Raw genomic sequence first — 21,185 nt, 5'->3', positions numbered from 1 at the left:
AGCGGATATATCGGGGAACTTTGATCGTAAATCAATCGGATCTGCGTCGGGCAAGGCAAGGCAGGGCAAGTTCGTTGATCGACAAAAAGAGAGACGAATTTTGGCTTAATCTATTCACGCACAACAAAATTACACGCCGTCGTAGATGAGCGTTAAGGACGACGACGACGACGATGTCATAGTTTTTGAATGTCGCGTACGGCCCGCGATGTTACCATTTTTCACCGTAGCACTCGCAACAGGTGTAAAACTTTTGCGAGGAACGCCCGCTGTTATGTAATCTACCAGCCAGATAAGTTCTCCTTAAAGAAGACGCGGTAAATAATGGCTCCTTCTTCTCGTAGAAGCGAGCGCAACTAGAAAACTTGGAAACTCGGATAAACGTAGAGTCGCAACGAGTATAAGATTTACGACGATATTACAATAGCGGAATCATGGACGATTTACTCGGCTGTGATTCTCTCGCCTTGCAAAATTAAATCTGGAAAGTAATCCGCCAAACTGCGCAAATAGAATAATCTCTTATTACTTTTCGCGTATTTATCGACGCAGAGTCCATGATAATCACAAAAGTAATTTCTGTTAAGAGTTAAATTATAATCTAATCTTGGATTAAGTTGATATTTCCGAGAGAAAAAGAATTTATTACAAATTGACATCATATTGGCATGAAGAAGTGAAATCGAGATTTCTCCATCATATAATTTATATACTTCAGGCATCATTTATAAATCGCTTTTCTATGCCGAATGACTGATGGAATAATAATAATTAATTCTGATTTATTTTTTTATTTCGAGATGTAATTTGTCGGTGGATAAAGGTGAGATCGAGATGTGACACCGTTTGTATACGCCGTCAAACTTTTGGACGCAAGTTCATTTCGGGCTCGTTCGGCCGTTGCTCCCGTAAACAAAAGTTTGTCGTGCACAGGAATGAAAGGAAAAGAGAGAGAGAGAGAGGATAGAGATCGGAAACACCGACAGACAGCGGACAAAAGGAAGCGAAAGGGTAGAGAAAGGATGTTTGGAGGCAAGATCTCTCGAGTGCGCGCTAAGAACAGCTCTCGAACTTGGAAACTTAGCGCGCCTATAAATAAGATCTTTTCTCCTCTCGTCACAGTGCATTCTCTCTCGGCCGAACTTAGCAGGATCGGTGTAAAGGAGAGGCTACCGGTTATTCTCAGACAACCGTGGATAACGAGCGAATAAAACTTTTCCCTCGACCGTATTGTCCGTCTTTTCCCTTCCTTGCGCCCCGCGAGCGCCATTTATTTCACCGTATATCTCGTCTGAGATGCGATGCACTTTGTGCGGCGCAAAGATGAATGCGATCCTTGGACTCGAGCGTGCTGCGCCATTCCTTTCCAAAGTTTCGAGTCAATTGTTTTTGAGAAATTTTCAAATTACTTGAAGAAGGAATGTATAAATTACTGACTTTAATATATCTTAATCGGCGATTATGTGCAAGTTACAGATCTGAAATTCGAAAGCTGGCGATTATATCTTCACAAATCGTTCTTTATATTTCGGGCAGTTCCTGACAATTTCATTCGCTCGAGATCGAGCTAATTAAAAACAGTAGGGATTAAAGTCAGGCGAGAGAGCGGAGATTCGAACTAAACCGCGGCGCGACAGAACAATTAAATGAAAGTCGGATAATCCGGGCTTAACCGTCTGCTTTTACACTCGATGGAAAAGCGTCAAACAAATGGCGGGCGAGGATACTATGTCTCACTTATCTCCCGTATCTTCTCCTCGAAATACATATCGTTACCGGCTGATTATAGCGTCGTTTCGCGTATATGTTATACGTATTATGCGTGCGGGAATATCGGGTGATAAAGGTGCTCGTTATATATTTCACCGGCAAATATATCCATCGCGGAAACGATGCCTCTCCGCGTCCTTCACCTTCGCGTTATATTTCAACCTATCTTCGGCATCCCGAGTAATTACGACGTGATATATTGTCTTTGTCCCCTCGGGGGACCCCGTGAATGCTCTCGGGGGCCGCCATCAGACTTCACGATGGCAGTTTTCCATCCCCGAGTATTATACGCGCCCGACGCGCGATTATCCACTTTTAAGGGGGATATCTTTCCGGCAGTTCGCGTTATAATGCTCGCAGCTTATCGTTATTTACATGTTTGGTGTCTCTCGAGGCATTTTTACGGATCTCGTAAAATACTTGATTTATTATTATTGCTGCAAATGCTTGGCTTTAAAGCGTTGTGTGAACAATCATCGAATCAAATAAATCAAATCCATTTATAATTAAATCTGCGAATGGAGATTATGATGCGAAATTAACTAACTCGATATTATTCGTTTTTCAAAATATTTAAATATTTAAAGATTACGCAAAAATAATATTTTTTGAGTAGTAAAATAGAATATTGATGGCACCCTGACATCATCAATTTATATATACGTCGTATAAGATGACGTGAAGCTAATAGAGCGTGAAGGAGAACGATAAGTTATAAGCCGCAAGAATATAAAAAGAATTAACAAAACACTAAAGTCAACAACGTGTTTGATAAAGTATATTTTTATACTCGAAGAAACGTACTTCTGAATGTAGTCAGAAGCAACATAAAGCTCATGGACTCGCGTCGAGCTGCAATCAGACTCTGTCTGGAGATTCGAGGATGACGTCCAAATCCCTCGGAGTGAAGTTTCGAGAAGTGCTCGAGGAAAGCCTTTCCTCTCCACTAAGTTGGCAAAACTTTACGAGTTACGAAATGAACATAAAAAAATTTCCACCATCACATTACGACATATCCTTGCTATCTTCCTCCCTCTTTCTTTCCTCCTTTTCTTTGCTTAGCATGACGATTTTTATTATTTTATTATTTCTATTATTTTATGATGATATTTCGGCTATCACATCATTCTTGAGCTAGATTAAACTATCGTTTAACTAACTTATCGTTATTTTATGCTTTTTATTTAATGCAACAATCATTTAGCAAGATTTAAGAATATTGAATTATATACATAAAAATGAATCTAAAGGTGTTTATCAATACTAACTCGATTTTGTTTTATTTATATCATAGATAGAATCATTAATTTAAAAAGACGCATCATAGGCTCTTCCACGGGGGCAAGAAGAAGAGAAAGGTTTCGGTTAATTCCGTCTGTCATCGCAATCCGGTCTGAAGCTTTTGCATCGTGAAAATTGACACTTTTTGCGGCCACGGTGGCATTTGGTGTCCCGCAGACAAAAGGTGAAAATGATGACAAGTCGCGATTCGCGGACGGAATCAAACGGAAAAATAACGGTGACGGAAGAGCGAGATATTCCTCCCTCATCTATTCCAGAGACAAATATATTGCTTTATTATCGATTGCGATCTATATTTCCTCGCGTGTATGTATATCGCGTCCTCGTGGCAATCCTGTTAGCACGATACACATCGTCCGTATCATTGACATCCTACTATCGATAGCCGGATGTCATCGTGACTCGCATTGTCGATCGTTGAATACCATAGAAAGATTAATAGACTGCCGCAAAGTTGAAACTTTATCGACGCATTCCTGAATATTTACTCTGTGTATGTGTGTGTGTGTGTTTTTTTTTATAACCGCTAGCGAAGGACGCGTCATGTTATTTCATGGATCTATTACGATTTCTTTCTTTTTGTCTTCCTCCCTTTCTCTCTTTTCAATTCGCTTGCTCTACATACCATGTCCTCTTCCACTCTATTATCCGCATCAAGCCCGCGAAATCGATGAAATACTCCAGCTATTGTCACAAGTATTGACTTTACTTTGTCTATGTTGGAAAGTAACTTTCACAGATCCCAGTGTTTAACTTCGAGTAACTGCTAATCGCTTTCGAACCAGAGTTCGAGAATACAACAAAGGAAACCAATTTCCTTATTCACGGTGAATATCGTAAACTGTGCGTCGCTTTATGACAATTTCGCGATAGTCGATCAAGGATAGATATTTAATTAATAAGATAAAGCTGTAATAATAATTTATATAAAAAATAAATTTACTTACTTTTGTTTAGAATTAAATTTCCTATAAAATCTCAAAGTGTAGTCGGAACGTTTGAGCCCACCTTGCATATAGGTATATAGGAACTATTTAAATTATTTGAAAACATGGAGTGCAAAAAGAGAGCAAAAAATTTTATAGTTTTTTAAATAACTTAAATATTGGCAATTTGTTTGTATATTTTATATTTTGCTGCCTAGTGTGTTTTTGACATATCCGTTTTAATGATAATCGCGCGCAGATGGTTAATGACCATTTCATTACGCAGCGTATCGTGCTCATCATTTTACTTGCCCGCCCGTCATTCTTCCGTTTCGACGACGGACGGCCACTTTACGTTTATACTCGTCTGCAGACAGGTTTCATATAGCTTCTGTACAATGGCATACGCATTTGCGCGTCTGGGCAGAATCTCGCGGAGTATCTCGTCGGCGGCATTTAAATAGAGCGGCATCAGAGCGGATGGGAGAGGTAAAATTTCCCCCGCGGGTGTAATCTGGCTGCGAAGTCGACGTTGTGGGGCTGGTTGGTTGGTCGGGACGGTCGGTCCCGAGGTACGCAAAGACGGTGGATGGAGCGAAGAGGCGTCAGGAGTCAGCCGAGCGATAATAGTGGGTTGAAGAGGATTGAGGAGGAGGATCTCGGGAGAGGCACTGGAAAGGAGGAAAGACATGAGAGAGAAAGGTGGAAAGAGAAAGAGACAGAAAGAGAGAAAGAGTTTCCTTGGCCGCCGACCGATCTCGGCGAAGAAAAAGAATGCCTGAAGCAAAGAGAAGGGAGCTTTAACGAGAGAGATCGATGAAGCTACTGTTCGCCCCGCCGAATGTTGTTCACTGTCCTCCGGAACTATCTAAACTCTCCCGATTCCTACTGACCATTCCCGTTTGTCGGTCTTACTCGTATAGATCCCTGAAACTGCGCATCTGCCGGCGCAATTGAGCCATGTTAACATCAATTTAATGATAGTTTGTTAAGAGAATGCGCGGCTCTTTAGCGATTAAATAAACCGATGTAATGCGCTATCATGGTCGTCTCCTTTTTACAGCAAACGCGTAGGGATGCAAGTAACAAAAATACAAGGAGATAAAGCTCGTAAGCTCGCAAAAAAAAATTGTTTTCCTGTTATCCTATTACTGACGAAGCGATTGATACGAATTTATTCATGGACGCAATATCAGTTGAAAGAATTCGTTAGAGATGCTTTATAATTCTCAACAATTTTTTTTTTTTTTTTTCAAAATATTTTTCATTCTTTTTGTTTATTGTTTCTGATTGTACGAAAATATAATTGCGAATTAGAAGCTTGGCTACATAAATTGAGAAAAAATAGCTGCAGCAATTATTCATCATTTTTATTAAAACGCCTTCGGAATGGCGTATATAGATAAAAATAAAAAACGACATTATATGTCGTCATTCTTTGATAATACTGTACTTTATAAGGATACGTGCGGAATAAGTGATGTATTATAAGAAACTAGCTTAATGTAACCAGTAACATTCTCTTTTCTTTTTTTTTTTTCAGGTAAGTGAACGATCTTTTTTCTCGGCGGGAGTACTTTCCCCTAAGGAGCTGTTTCGACCTAATGTCATCGTAATGCGAGTGTAACGTGTTTGCGGACTATTGCGGACTGTTGCTGCGTAACAAGGCAAGCGTTGCAAATTTAATCGACATTTTTATATCATAAAACTCTGAGAGTGTACTCTCATAGTCAAGTTCGCATGAGATGCTGTTTTAAACATATTTTTAATTTAATGCGACGTAAATGTAAAGGAGGATCGTATAGCGGTATAGCGTTTTAATCTTATATTCATGTCAGGATAACACGCTCATCCGCGTGGATAAGATCGTCCATGTTTATCGCCAGATATTTTATCTACTCGTCTTATTGTGTATGTATACGCGAGTATGCGCTCGAAAAGTCCACGTTATTCTTCACACATGCATGTTGTCACACGCAAAATATTCCGGTGATATGCTTAAGTGAATGATACACGCGAATATTAATTAATTAATCTAAGTAATTATATAGTATTTTCTCTGTATTTATTACACGTAGAACGCATTAGTTTATTACTTTTTGATTGATATTATCGATATTAACGCGCGTATACCTAAAATTTGCATCGATAATTTTTGTAATTAAAGATTTTCTCTCCTTTCAAAGTGCGTAGAATTATCTGGAGAAGAAATTTCGCTGTCTTCGCTAAGATCAAAAGATTAACGTGGAACTCTCTCTCGGTGCAGGCTCTGGGTTCAAGTATAGCTTATTAAATGCGGCAATTTTGAAGTTCTCTTTTGCTTACTTCGTCAGTGACGAATTAATACGGTTTAAACTTTCTTAAGTCGCGAGCATCCTTTGTTTCGTAGGCGTTCGTATAATAGAATTTCATTTAACGAGCCTCAGCATGGGAGCTTCTAATCTTTATAATCTTAATCTTCATATAACTTTAATCTTTCATTTATCCTTGTTTTTATGGTATACGTCAATTAATTTTTTCTTTAGATCCCAAACTCTGAAAAACTCAACGATCAATATAACAGAGGCGTTATGTATTTCACATTCTTTTTTATTCCCGCAATATACTTCTCATTTTATCGTCAAACTATTGCCGAACGTAAATTGCAATCGCGTGAAATTCCGTTTGTTTTTCCGCTTACAAGTGCAGTTACGATCACGAGAACGAATGGCATGCAGAAACGATTTTGCGGTTCTCGTGTTCAATATTTCAGCCTGCGAATAAAGTTTTGCGAATTTCTGTAAACATAATTTCATTACTGTGCATGTGTGTGGCTAAGGTATCATTATAACGAATAACATTTGAAACAGATAGTTAAAATTGATAAATTGGAAAAATGAGAGGATGTACGCTATCAGCTTTTTCGGGGAGCATTAGATTTATTATTTTACGCTTCACAAGGTAATATTATAAAAATGAATATTTTACATTTAAATGACTAATCATGATATACGTTAAAGTAACTATTATGTTGGCGCGAGCGTGAATCGCATACACTCGCAGTCGTAATAGATGCAATGCGCATAATATCGTTTGCATCGTGCATTACGTGGAAACCTCCCTTTGTATGCAACATTTACGACCCGGTTATGGAGCTCACGAATGCGACTATAGCACAATAACGTAATTTTCCGAATAATACCTCTCGCGCTAAGTTTTTGTTCATAGTGACAAAGCGATCGTTCGAAAGCGGCTTTTCTATATAACTTTTGTGTCTCGTGGTTTCGGAAAGTAGCTTTCCTAGCAGTTTATATCAAAGTAATTATGCGTGGTTGACGCATAACGTGGGTTGTTGGACATGCGCACGTGTCGCTTAATTATGCTTTAAATTCTATTTAGCCTGCTCGAACTCGAACCGTCGAGTACCTGATTAACTATCGCTCGGCTAACCGAAGCATTAACAACTTAAATCAATCAACAGTATACGCCGAGATGTTTTCCCATCTATCGAATTTTTACCACATAGCCGGAAGCAATTTATTTAAGCGTCGTATCGTTCACCACCGCTATGATCCTTAATAAAACTTGGGAACGCGAAACTCATTTAACAAGCGAAACAATTCCGCCATATATTTCCGTTATGAGAGTATCGTATTTTTTATGCAGATTTTTTTTGAAGAACTTTCAGCCTTTTTTACATTTCAGTAGAAACGCTCGGTTAATGTATCGCAATATATTACGTTTATTAATTATTTTTCGTGAAATTTCATTTAAACATTCAATTAAACAGCTGCTTTCCAAAGCAATAGCCAGTAGATTTATGTCGAGTGGGTTGGTTGGTACATAGAGGAGACTTAACGTAACTTCCCAGGACTGGTTTCGAACTAGTCCCGTCTCTAGTTACTGCTTTCTGGCGTGGACGTTCCAAGAATAATTAGTAGCTATAACAACAGACACGCTGAAAACTAAGTTCAAGAACAGAAACTGCGCGAAACGGGATTGACCTCAAAGTAACGAATAGTTGCATTCTGGGAATGCATCGCCAATGTATTTTGACTCGGCGCTCTTTCTGCGCGTGTCTCCTTTATTGTTCCTCAGAATATCATAATTCATTTATTTTGCGAGACAATTAATATATGCCACATTAATTTGTAACGTTTTTAAGATGTGTTATCATCTCTTGAAAAAAATATCTATAATTAAAATTAAAACATGTAGTATTAACGAGCAAATTATCGAGTGATTTTAGACAAATAATTTGCGCATTGTTTTAATCACGATTATAAGATATATTAAATAAAATTTAAGAAAGCATATCCGTTTAAAATCTCGAAAAAGAAATACATTTTCTAGATTTTTTTTGCAGTGCAACGAACTTGATAAAAATTTTCAATTTTTTTTTACAATATTAATTCAATATTATTAACTACTTAAAAAGAAATTTTTTTTTGAAAATTATGCGAATATTTGCAGAGTTCCTTCAATTTTATACGGTATACATAAAAACGTTCGTTTATCCGAAAAATACAAGTTTTTTTTATTAAACATATTAATAGTTATTTGCTTTCCAAGTGTTCTCCCAAAATTTTGATACAATACAAAAATGACGGCGTATTGTTCTTTCTTTTTTTAAGAGTCGATCTTTTTTGTTTATGACAAAAAATAGGACATCGGATTAAAAAAAGGCTTTGTTAGCAGATGCGAAATCTTATTAGGATGCAAAATTTGAAGTCAATCTGTCGAACGTAGCATGAGTTTTCAGGCGCACCGTGCATGAAAATATAAATCTGCAAATACTCGTATAACATTAAAAAAACAAAAAAAAATTTAAGCTGAAAATTTTTAATAGTTAAGTATTTAATAATATTGTAAAAAAATAAAAAATATTTATTATGTCGTTGCGCTGCAAAAAATATCTAGAAAATGTACTTATTTTTCGAGAGTTTAAACAAATATGCTTTCTTAATCAACAAGTATCCACTTGAAAAAAAAACAAGTTTTTACACGAAATTATATTCATAATCGATCCTTGTTTCCGCTTTCCGCGAAAATCTTTTTAACTACATCCTCTCTTGTTCGCGCTCGTTTCACTATTCATATAGGATCTTTATTCAAATCGTTTTCGCGAGCCCTTGCGAGCCCCCCGACTATACGACGTAGGATTTGCATTATGTTTGGCTGATGGCTGCACAAAGCCAATCAACGTGCAAATGCGGCGAGGCTCCCGCCGTTTTTAGCAAGCTTCAACGCGCAAATCACCGGGATACGGAAAGTGGCACGTGATATTCATATACGCGCTTCGCGGGAAAGAATATTAGATTTTATTTACGCGTCATACATATTGCATTGTTCCAATTATTTATCTCGCGACTAATAAGTTTTTATCTATTTGAAAACATTCTTTAATTTACATTATGCTGAGAATTTCATCGATAGTGCGCGTGCACTTAAATCTCTTTTAAAAGTTATATCTTTGCCTTCCTCTCGTATTTCGATTGTCGCTATTTATGAGGCTCTACTTGCCTTAAAGATCGCGCATTTGTTTTAAATTAAAATCGATATCCATCACATGGCGCGTGAGACGGCATGCTTAGCGATGGCGTCTAGGTTTATTGAAACTCTGTGGCTTTCGAGCAATTTCGCGGAGCTTTGCTTTAATCCTACAGGATGTGCTTCGTCTACCTCTCTCCGCCCTTATTATTCTTCCTTTTCTCCGTTGCAGCTAACGCGTCCGTGAAACCGCTTACATTTTTCACGTGTCGCTAAGCGCATATAAATAAAATTAATTATACAAGCCACGGACACGTACGGAATATATCTCACGGAATACTTCAAATTACGACATTTATGTAGGAATTTATATTCGTCCGCGGGAATATTTTTTCGAAATTTATTCAAAATGCGCGTAAGAAGAGCTTTAAGCGCGCCTTAGGGCGGAAACCAATAACCGTGTAACTGCGTACATCTCGGATAACCAAACTCGGAGATTCGAGCAGGAAAGTGCTTCTTGAGATCCGAGCGAGCGAGCGAGCGAGGATGCGGCGCGAAGCAAAGAGAATGGCTGAAGAATTCGCGGTGGAGGGCGCGCGTAAAGGTGAAATAAGAGCAGCACGATGGATGCTTCCGACGGAAGGGCGTAAAGGTAGAAAGGGCAAAAAGATTGTATCGCGCGGTAGGCAGGAAGAGCGGTTGGCTTCGTGCGTAAACCGGCGTGCGATTCCGGAGCCGTTAGACATTCCCGGCGTACGGGACGAACGACGACGAGCCGCAGCGCGAGAGAAGAACCGTAAAACTTTATTGAAAGCACGCGCCCTCGCACAAAACTTTGCTCCAACCTTCCATCCCTCTCTGTTGCCCGCCCTCCTCCTCCTCCTCCTCCTCCTCCTCCTCCTTCACCCTCAAGCTCGGCGAAGCAAGAAAAGCCGATGTCGGAAACGCCTGGGAGTCGCGGAATGCCGCTGCGGTTCCTGTCTTCGAACACTGCCTCTCCCCATCGCTTTTCCCCCATCATGCTCCCGTACATGTCGGTTTATTGAAATACTGCGAGTTGCGGTCCAAAAACCCGCGCGGGTCGAAACTCATTACACGCTCTCTTTCTCTCTCACACACACACACACACACACTTCAAAGGACCGTCACTCGCTACGCTTGTTGCTGCATGATTGATGCACTCTCACATTTCTCGAACCACACGCTTATTTTCTCTCAACGTTTAACATTGAGAGTTTCGAGTTTTTACTCAATGAAACCCGGAATTTTCTGAGATTTTTTGACGCTACATTAGTTTTCACTTTGAAAGTACAATACGATAGATGGACATATTTTCACGTGGAATACTTACATTCACACACATACATAATTTGGATATTTTTTAAAATTTTAGATTAAAAAAATACGATGAAGAAACAAAATCATGTCAACTAAAGCTGTCTCCCTCAATAGGATTTAATAGTTTAATTTATACAATATCCTCCCCGAAATTTCTGCCCTTAATTTTAATAATAAATTTTTTTTTTTTTTGATTAAATTGCCTTAATTCTTCAACAGTTTGCAAACAATCTTTTAATAGCAATTTTCCTAAATTAAGATGTCAAAATGTGTTAACATATGTGTTAACATAACATATTTTGAAGTTACAAATCATTTAAGAGAAAGAGATTTTACTATGCTTTAATTAATTAATAAAATATTATTCGAATTTAAATGTAATTTTCAAGATTTTAATTAATATATTTTAATTGGCAAGTTTATTTTAAATATTAATTTACTACCTGCTTTTCACTCCATTCCACACTCGCTATCATGGTTAGTCGACCATCGAATGTATATTGCCGCGTTCGATCGAAGATTATGGCTTTACAGTACATTATTGTCACATTATATATTTATACAACGCGCACTCGCGTCAACGAGCGCGCAAAATTGCGGCTGTAAAGATGAAACTTTAGGCATGAAGGGAAGAAATGCGGTGTGTTTAGTATATTGAAGTTCCGCGAGTTCTCCTATATTCAGCACCGAGTATTATTTCGCGAAAAGTGTCGTGCAGAGCTCGCGGAAGGATCGTATGAGTCGAATCATTTTTGCGAAATATACGGTGAAACAAGGGAAAGCCCTTGGCGTGTGGCGCTGATAGTTTAGTCTTGGCTTTATCAAATTTTCTTCTGCTTTTCCAAATTTCACGTCACGTAGAACGTACTCTGCCGTCGCAAATATTTTTGATCGAGGCGCCGCGCGATATCAAACAAATCGTTCGATACATATCTGGCTGGACTGTTTGCGAAAAAGAGGAAACTGCGGGACACACACGGACCTCGGACAGCATACGTATTTTCTGTCTACGATGATATCGACGTGCCAGGACTAGTGTTTTCCCTCCTTTCGCTTTTATCGCTACATATCCTGTTACATTTCAACTATCGGATTTTCGCGCTAGGTCGCGGCCTCACCGCCAACTATTTGTAATTTTCCGCTCGGTATGTTACAGGAACTTGGGGATATTTTATACCTTGCCCTATGCTCTCCCGTTGCCGTACGCGACCTGTCGCCGAGGAGAACGAGCGACGCGACGAGATAAATCTCGGGCAGTCTCGCCGCCGTTCCTTCCGCGACAAGGAAACCGCCGCTTTCCCCGTTTTTCTCCGTTTTCCGCGCTCTCGTCTCCCCATTCCACACCCTCGAACGGCAATCGAATCGCAAACGAACCGACGACACGCCGAGTACATAGATCTTCGTATCGCATATTCTTATACGCGACGTATTCAATAGCCAATTATATTGGCAACGATATATTATTTACTTTAATTAGCGCGATGTTTTCGGACGGTTCTTTTGAATGAGAGAATGAAATGGAAGAATTCTATTTTTTCTTTACAAGAAAATAGAGTTAATTTATAATAATATTCTTTAATTCTGTATCAGAGTCACTGATGTATCTATATTAATAATGCATTTTTATTTTAAAGAGCTAAAAAATAGCGCAAGTTATAGTTAAGACAGAAGATTTGTTACTATTTCGCAATCTTTCGCAATCATCGATAATCAACGCGAACTGCATGCTAACTATATCTCTGCGGTATCGAGAAAGATTGAACTTTCGCAATTTATACTTTTGGATTGACAAGGTAGCAGGAGTCGCGAGGGAGACAGAGAGAGAGAGAGAGAGAGAGAGAGAGAGAGAAAGAGAGTGGGAGAACGAAAACGATATTAGAGCGAAACGCTCGCTTTCTCAAGCACTTGGATCATTTCGTCGCCAGGGTTGGCCGGCGGGTTTCGCGTTTCAATTTTCTACCTCGATGAAATTCGACGAAAATTAAAGTCACGTAAAACTCGAGTCGCTCTCACCGAGTCGCTTTTGACGAAAACGCGCGGCCACGTCGCTTGCTCGCGTATTCAATTGCACGAGGCTGTGTGTCGGTTAAATGCACGTCGTATTTTCCTTCTCTCCCTCCAGATAATCGCAATCAGCTTTCCGACTCTGTTAGGCCAATCCTAGAGGCAACCAACGCGACATTTGCGCGTTTGTTTGCCCATTACGGACTCGGCAACGATCGCCCTCCAAACTTGGATCAGAAATTGGATTCGGTACGTTCCCTGAAAATATTCGCGATTGTCGCATTTTCAATTGTCCTTTGCTTGTCGTATTTCTCGATAATCAAGCTTGAAAGCACCGAAAAATTACGCTAATTTTATACAATAGCATACTTTGTAGTGTATATGACAGAAATTTTGATCTTTTGTTGAATTCCATAATTACCTTTGATGTTACTATTGCATTTAATTATATAGTATCATATTATCGTAATTAATAGTAATAATAATAATTAATACGCATGGTGTATTTATTTTTAGAAAATAATAGATTATAATCTATGCAATTATATGTGTATGGAATTGTATACGCGAAAATCGAGCCCGCGGCGATCTATTTGGTATCTCACAAATACATATTCACGGTTGATACCCCGATATCACACACACACACACACACACACACACACACACACACACACACACACACACACACACACACACACACATATATATATATATGTGTATTCAAATCTTCTGTAATGAGAGGATTCGCCGGATATTAAAATTTCAGACGATCGGATTTATAATCGGCATCGGTTAATTATATTTGGCTGGACGAAACTCTCTCTCTCGCGGGATATAAATGTCACGATCGACAAATAAACGAGTGCGCCGACGAAGATTTCCGGCGCACAGACGACGCGATTTGACCCGGCGTTGTACGTTAATTATTCAACGACATCGATGAACGCGAGATTGATCCACGATGGAAATTGTTCATTTATAGAGATACTCACACACACACGCGCTTCTTGAACGAAGCGATAGTAACGATCGATAATTCATCGTATCACGAAGCGATAACTCGAGGATTTTTACATAAAGAATTCTTTATCCGCGATTTTATTTAAACAAATTTTAGAATATCTTGCAATACAGAACCAATTTTTGCTTTTGCATTATCTGTGATTACATTATTATATCACACTCGTTATCATGCATACGATTACTTTCTCTAAGAGAATATTTTCAGATATAAATATTGTGATTAAACAAGCATGATTCACGTATTACGATCGTTTGTAATTTTCACAATAATATTTGAAAGATATTTATAATGATGTAAAATTAATAAATAATAATTGTAACATATCAATAATTAATTTATATTGTAATTATTATAAAACATATATGTATTTTGATTAATATATCGGGATTAAAATACAAACACATTGCCAATCTGTCAAATAATATTTAAAATATTAATATGCCTTTGGGAAGTAATTGTTTCCTCTAATAATAAACTACACGAGAGAGAGAAAGAGAGCAGCATAATATATGAATATTTTAATGTGTTATATTCGTTCTGAAAATATTTATTCGAAAAAAGTAAATGTTTTTAGTAAATTTTGAATCGATATATCTTCTTAAAGGGTCGTATATTTGCACAAAGAGAGTACGCGTGCGGATTACAGATAGAGGCGCAAGCAACTTATCGTTAGCTCGGCATTTCTCGTAGAAACTGCTGTTTCGAATTTTAAGTCTATCATAATACGGCAACTTGGTTGGGGCGCCGTATTCCACCTCAGGCTATACGGCGTCAAGCGCCGGGAATTTTCCTTCATCAGGTCGGATATTCAATCTTGGGCATTACTTCAAGACCAGTTCTACTTCAACCGTCTAGATTATCACTCGATTTTCATCAAACGTAAGAAATCTATAATAATATACACGCTATAGGAATTTCGTATTCTCTTATCTGTTATTTATAACAGTTTCGATCGTTAACGTCTTTCGGTAAAATAATTCACAGCTGATAGATATTGATGCGCGCACTTAAAAGTTTGCGATGCGTTCTCTTATATATTTTTTATAAGCCGTACATTAATCTCGACTAAATGTAATTCAAGTTTCAGTTTCTATAGAGAAATCTGGAGAGAAGAAAAAAATTTAATGATCTACATAAATTAAAATTTATATATTCAGTACAGTTTTATGCCGTTTTATTTATTTTACTTTTATAGGCACACATCTAATTTTTACGCAAGTACTTAAATTTTCATCGTGAACTTTGTTGAAAAGCGATTACGCTCACTTTATTTATCAGGAGAGATTAGGCGGCTGCGAGTTGTAAGACATCCAGTCGATGAATGTTGGAGGTCTAATTTTCTCATTTGAAAGGCTTAATGGCATATTCCTCTTTCCTCCCACGCGGAGACTTTCTTTGAAATATATAGATAGCGTTTTGTGACACGGTGTGCGACGGGCGGTAAATGCGGTCCGTATCTGCAAGTTCCTCGCAGAAGCTACGAAGAAGGTTCTAATCGGCTTCGAAACGAGCTTGTCTTCTCGGGTTCAATTAAGCAATCGACGTTAGTAAATTCGACGCGAATAAATTAGCAGGAGCGATTAAAGTTACGCGTTATTTAATTTTGACTTTTACGTATATTTCTTATTTTTTTTTTTTCTGTGAGGAAATTATTACATTTAAATCTACTTTTTATAACAAAGAAGATCTTTGCAATTATTGTAATATGTTTAAAAGTGAATGTGGATATAATTTTATATCGAAAATAGAGATCGAAGGAGAGAAAGAGAAACTATAAAATGGACAAACGTGTTCGAAGAGAAATGAAGAAAGTTTGATAACACGCGTCGTTGACTTAGACAGTAGAGTTGTCTCTCTTTCTCTGAATATATACCCGAGATGTATATCTTCCGTAAAACTTCTACAACACGAATTCGCGGTCTCTAGCAGGGCAAAGTTAAAAGTGTTATCTGCAGAGCCGGTAAATAAATAAGACATCTATACGCTCAACGTACGTTAGTTTTTTCCTCGCGTTTAACCTTGTACTTTGTGTGCGCAACATCTCAGGGAGATGTTTTTGTTTATACAATCTTCTTCGTCGACGTTTACTAAAGTCTGAAATGATGATCTCTCCTCGGAGATGGGGTCTGATCCTACCTCTATTCCATTTCGCCTCCGCTTAGATAGAATTCTCGAAATAGAAAAATGGAAATTTATTTTATCGCCACTCGTCATCCTCTGTGTCGGCGATTGATATTACTTGACGAGTGTGTCTCGAGTCCCGACTTTGCCTTTACACCCTTTCTTACTGTTAATAGTTCAAACGGCACGAGGATATTATCCAGGCATTCACACGGCGAGGCGGAGAGAGTCGCTCTTCCATGTCGCCAGGATAAAATGATTCTGTTTATCCTGCCAGGAATACTCTTCTCTCTTCTCGAGAGACGATAATTTTCGTCTTTTCTCTTCAATCCGCTCGCGACGTCGACGGTTTTTCACGCGCTCCTTCATTTCGTATTCCTCTTCTCGTATCTCGCTTATTCGTGTCGAAGCTCGTCGCTTCATTCCGCGACGCTTTTAATTCGACCTTACTTTGCGGTTCCCCATCTTTCTTCTTATGCGGTTGCCTCTCAGGTAAGGATATTATGTTTATTAAGTTGAGACTATTCGCGAGACGATTTCCCAGAAAATGATGACGGGTGCCGAAGCGTTTTATGACGACAGACGAAACCGCGCGCGCGCTTTACGTTTCATCGCTAAATAAATTATACCTTTAATATAGATCTGTGAATATCCTTCTAATATTTTTCTAAAATAATATACACATTATATATATGCTTGCAGAGTATTTCGACTAACAATAAGAGCGTATTCTTAGAACGGTTTAAGAAACAGTTTTGTCTCAACGAAATTTCGGTTGGTTGTCGGCCGGTCATACAATATTATGTAACTCGTGAACTCTTCACATTAAAGAAGTCCGCAAGTCTTAAATTAACTTTAGTTAAATAGAACTTTTTAGTTTAAAGTTAAAATTCACTTGACATTTACTGAAGACTTTTGCTCTCCACTTGTTGTGTCCTTAGGGAAGTTTAATTTGTCAGAATTCTTTAAATTGTAGCTAAAAAGTTACCTTGTAATTATTTCTCAATTTTAAATTTTTAGAAACATTTATTACGCTGTTCATTGAAATAGAAACGAGATGAAAAAAATTTATTTATAAACATTAATAATATTATACGTGGAGATTTAGATATATAATATTGTGTGTTTTATTAAGATTGTTAATTAAATAAATTTGGATAAATAGTATTTCTTGATAAAAGATAATAGATTTTAATTTTATTTTAATAGGTTTTTGCGATATAAAATTTTCTTTCGAATTATCACATCTAAGATTTCCTGTTCTACGATATGTAATTTATTTCTCGCTGTACTTAACTTTCCGCGATCACAGCAGGATAACGAATTTCATCGGGTTAATCGTTCTTCCGGTGCGAGAACACGCGCAGAATACACCCGGGAGAGACAATTTCGCGCTTCCGGGCTGAACAATTTTCCGGGGAGGGAGGGAGGGAGGGACGGTTGGTCGACAAGATTTTACAGCCCGTCGTTTCGCGAAAATCCTCCGAGGACGAATTTCATTAGGATCACCGGGATTAATCCAAGCTTTTCGCTCGCCGATCGCGAGTGAAAGCGTGTTCGCTTGTTCCACGGGATTATATCGCTGGATCGCGTTCTCCCACCCTTGCATCTCCCTCGCTGATGGAGGAGACGCGGGTTAGGTTTGATTATGCGCGGTTGATTATACCCGCTTAGAGGACCCGTGGCCCTCCGGACTAGTCAGTCCCGACGCGATCTTTTGTGAGACCGTGGAATTGCCAATCAAATATTCAGGCTCGCTTGTTTAACTGCCGCAATAAAGAACAGACGGCTCGAGCGGGCGTGAGCGGGCTCTTCCTCCCCCTTCCCCCCTCTTCCCCATCACGACCACCATCACTAGGGCCATTCGCACCCTTGTCGCTTCCACGGGGGCTTTTCAGCTCGGTGCTTGAATACCGTAAGGTGGTGGTGCGGCACTGTGTGTCGGGCCACGAGTGTTTACACGAAACACCAACGCCGGATGTTCCATTGTTAATGCGAGAGGAGAGATACGGCGGAGTAACCCAGCCATATCCTGTTGATTGAAGTCCCTTTTTTTTTTGCGGGCCCCATACGAAGGCGAACAATTCGAGGGACAGCTTCCGAAAAAGCTCTTTTTTGCGATTCTTCATGAATTTTTTATATGGTGTTACTACTTTTGATGAAAAAAGGGGAAAAAGATCTTCAGTGATACTAATCGAAGCTCAATATATACTTTTCTTTAAAAACGAGACAACTTTTAAATCAAATAATAATCAAATAAATAATTAAAATTTTAATAATGTGATAAACGAATAAAATTGTTTCTTAATTATGCGATAAAATTGCAATTTGTTGATAACGCGGTTGATGCTTTCTGTATAGTAAAGTATTCGTTAATAGCGTCAGCAAAGACGAGCGGAATAAAGGACGCAATTAGCAATTAGTAATTAGAAATTGAAAGATTTCATTAGCAAAGCGCGTAAAAGGGAATGTAGAGAGATGTAAAAAAAAATATATATATATATATATAATTGAGAGCGGGATTAAATTCTTTTCATAATCAGAATTACCTTTTGATGTGCGAGAGAGGGAAGGTTTTGAGTCGCCTCCTCCTCGAGTTGTCTTACGCATCGTCAGATGATCTTATTTGTTGAGAATTAATGAGCTACCTTGTTAGTATGAATTGCAGCTCTGTATATGTGTCTCGGTACATCAAACTTTCCTGAGACAAGGCGGCATCCTCTCATTTGCGATTTGTGCTTGTATTAAGAAGTGGGGACCAAGTCGCCTTCAACTCTCAGACAACGTTAATCTCCTGATTGTCGGGAGTCGGAAAATTAAACGTGGAAGCACAGATGAGCTCTTGTTTATCTCTCATTAGAGAATACGACAAAGCGCCGTCTCGTCTCTTGTCGTATTTTTCCGTTACTATGCAGCGTCGCAAAACTGTGATTTGTCCTGTTCAATGTGGTTTAACGTTAATTTAAATTTTACGAAATTGCATGCTCCTCTTTTCAACGCGTAATATTTATATTTGAAAAAAAAAAAAATGTAATCTGCTCTATTGTGATATATCGACAAAATATCTATGTGTGTGTGTGGAATACCATTATCCTAAAATAACGACATGGAAAAAATTTGCTTTTGACAATCCTTTGGCGGGATCATCTAAAGAGCAATTAGCCCATTGAATGTAAACAATGAGGAAAGCAAAGTAATGGCGAAGAGCAGCGTACTTATTATACGCTGCTTTAATTGCTTCTGAGATAAGAGCACACGCGAGATATTTAGATGACGAGAACAAACCATCCTTTTTAAGATGGTTCTCTTTTTCGTTCGCAATTACCGACTCTGTGTGTCATTTGCATGTCTCTTTGTGCAACGGAACAAGAGTTTCGCGAATCTTTGATTTAAATTCTGTCATTAGTTGATTAACTCGATTTAAATGTCTCGAATAAATCCCCCGGCTCGAGAGAATCCATCGTCGATTATTATTATGATTTTCCCACGCCTCTCACACAAATTTCAAACACAGCGCGCTGATATAATATACCGTCCGAGAATTGTTGCCATTTGTCAGACTGTCTCATTTCGCAATCGGATCATATTTCACGCGGGCAATAACAGCGAGCATAATATCGAGACTGTTTTTAGATCCGCGCGCACCGCCGGCGATTGCGAACGTGCTCTTGAATTCACGCTCGCGCTTCCTTGCCCGACATCGTTAAAATTTCATAAAACTCATACGCCATGCCATTCTCATCGCACCACATTGTACGGTTCCGCAGAAGTTCTTTCACAGCAATACCAGCGTCAGGAGTATCCGGCTTGCGCCAACTATTTTTACGCGTTTCTCTTTTTCCCCGCTTTTAAAGTATTCACGGTTATATACGATCTGCGTGTGCACGTCAGTTGTTATTATATATAATATATTACAGGCAACGCGGACGTGCCAATAACAAACATGTTGTCGCGCAAATAATAAGCGCGATAGCGATGCTTATTACTTGAATCTTGATATTATATGCATGAACGATCGCTCGATAATTGAGTTCAGTTTTCGCGACTAAATCGAAGAGTAAGGATAAAAAAGCAACGCTATCATCGTTGTAGATTTTTACCGTCGCCCGTTACACTTATTTTCACGGATATCCAAGAATCAAGGGGCGAAGGAACTGGATTCGCTCGACGGTCGAGTGTAATTAACGGAATCTATGAACGCGCGTCTTCGTTTGGCTCTCGCCCTTCTTTCTTACCCTCTCTCTTTATCTTGGCAGAGATACTCGAACTCGGTGGTAATCGTTACTCATTCCCCTGGGACTCGGTCGGCTCATCCCATCTTCTCCTATTTGTGTGTTTTGCTCTGCTATTTTTCGATGGCTTAAAAGTTTTATTTCCTACGAGCTATCTGATTTCTCTCTATAAATACTGCAAGATAATTCCAATGAAACAGTTAACTAGTCAGGAAGAAGTTTCAAACACCGCCAATAGTCTGACTTTTTTAAAAAGACGTTAAAAGTTGCACCACACTTAATATTACTAAAATACTAAACAATAAGATATGTTAATTCAGGAAAAAGCATGAGATTTTTTATCAGTAATGTATCAGATTAAGCATTATTTCATAATTACAGATTTCTTTTAGTGAAAAGTTAATTAGATCTTATTTCTTTATCACAATTAAATTTTTAAATATAATTTTAATTTATTATATATGGATTGGCCGCTTGTATTTTTTTTTTGTTTTTTATTACGACTTGACAGTCAGAGAGCACTCTCGACGCGAATAGCTCTCTGTGTAGTGAGTCGCCTCGTCTTGTAGAGCAGCTGCGCCGGATCGAAACCTGTACTCTGTTCGCACTCTCGGCACGTCTTTCAGCTGGATTCCACGAGTTAACGAAGCACTCGGCTTGGCTCTCTCGGCCGACTAGAGGACCGGCGCTACCGTTAATTCTGCGTATACAGAGGAGACAAGATCGAGCTTGGTCGGGGCCTGTCTATCTCTGCCGAAATTGCGCTTCTGTACTGGAAAGTGGCTGCCTGGGACGGATGGGTGATCATTCGTGTGTATAGCCCGCAATTTTGCAAGGTCGGTTTGCATTTAACTCGACAAGTCGCCCTCGCGCAATCAGCAAATACTTGCGCCATCATCATCACAACGGTGCAAGTCCGCGATGAATTCCGGCTCCTCGCAAAGACGACATCGTCGATCTCGTATCGACCGCTTTTAAGAAATCACGCGCTCCTTA

The sequence above is a fragment of the Cataglyphis hispanica genome, chromosome 3 (genome assembly GCF_021464435.1).
Source record: "Cataglyphis hispanica isolate Lineage 1 chromosome 3, ULB_Chis1_1.0, whole genome shotgun sequence".
Taxonomy (NCBI): Eukaryota; Metazoa; Arthropoda; class Insecta; order Hymenoptera; family Formicidae; genus Cataglyphis; species Cataglyphis hispanica.
The sequence above is the reverse complement of the archived record's forward strand: the minus strand, read 5'-3'. Positions refer to the sequence as shown.